Genomic DNA, 686 nt, shown 5'->3' on the forward strand with positions numbered 1-686 from the left:
ACCAGGATGGCCGAGTGGTTAAGGCGTTGGACTTAAGATCCAATGGACATATGTCCGCGTGGGTTCGAACCCCACTCCTGGTAATCAGTGCACATCTTTTGTTAATAGTTCCGAGTTCCTGATGTCATTGGTAATGTTAATACTACTACTAAAGATATGCGGAAAATATATCACAACCTGAAAGAGTTACAGCGCTACCACTGTCTATTATATTGTCAAGTGACCGCAATAACAATTGAAATACATGTCCTCAAAGATGGAAGCAGGCGGAGATCAGGTGGACCATTCTAGCCATGAGAGGGCAGATACGCGAACAACAGGCATAGAGATTAGATAGGAAACTCCTCTTGTATCGGTGCTATTGTCGTATCTGTGACAGCATGGGCAGCGCCATTGAGGCTGAATGGTCTCCCAAAACAAAAATGGTGAAAGCCCTCCATGGCAATGTCCCTAAAAAAGGTTATATCAATCGAGTCCTCTATTATCTCTATGACAACAGGCACAACTCAGATATAAAGTTGTTTTTTCAAAGTTGCCGAAATGCCACGTGCGTCAACATGCAACAACCTAAACATTATGAAACTGCTATTAGATCAAATTAGCAATTACATTTTTTTTTTTTTTTGGGGTTTTTTGAAAAACCCCAAAATTCGGGGAAAAAAAGGGTGCCTCTAACCACTATCTTC

At 41.4% G+C, this 686-nt stretch overlaps 1 non-coding gene across 1 annotated transcript; it reads left to right on the forward strand.

Moving 5' to 3' along the window:
* trnal-uaa (transfer RNA leucine (anticodon UAA)) lies at positions 1-83 on the forward strand. The gene has a single exon. It is a non-coding gene; the product is annotated as a tRNA-Leu (tRNA).
* Positions 84-686: the final 603 nt, after the last annotated feature.

The sequence above is a fragment of the Salvelinus sp. IW2-2015 genome, linkage group LG4q.2 (genome assembly GCF_002910315.2).
Source record: "Salvelinus sp. IW2-2015 linkage group LG4q.2, ASM291031v2, whole genome shotgun sequence".
Taxonomy (NCBI): domain Eukaryota; kingdom Metazoa; phylum Chordata; class Actinopteri; order Salmoniformes; family Salmonidae; genus Salvelinus; species Salvelinus sp. IW2-2015.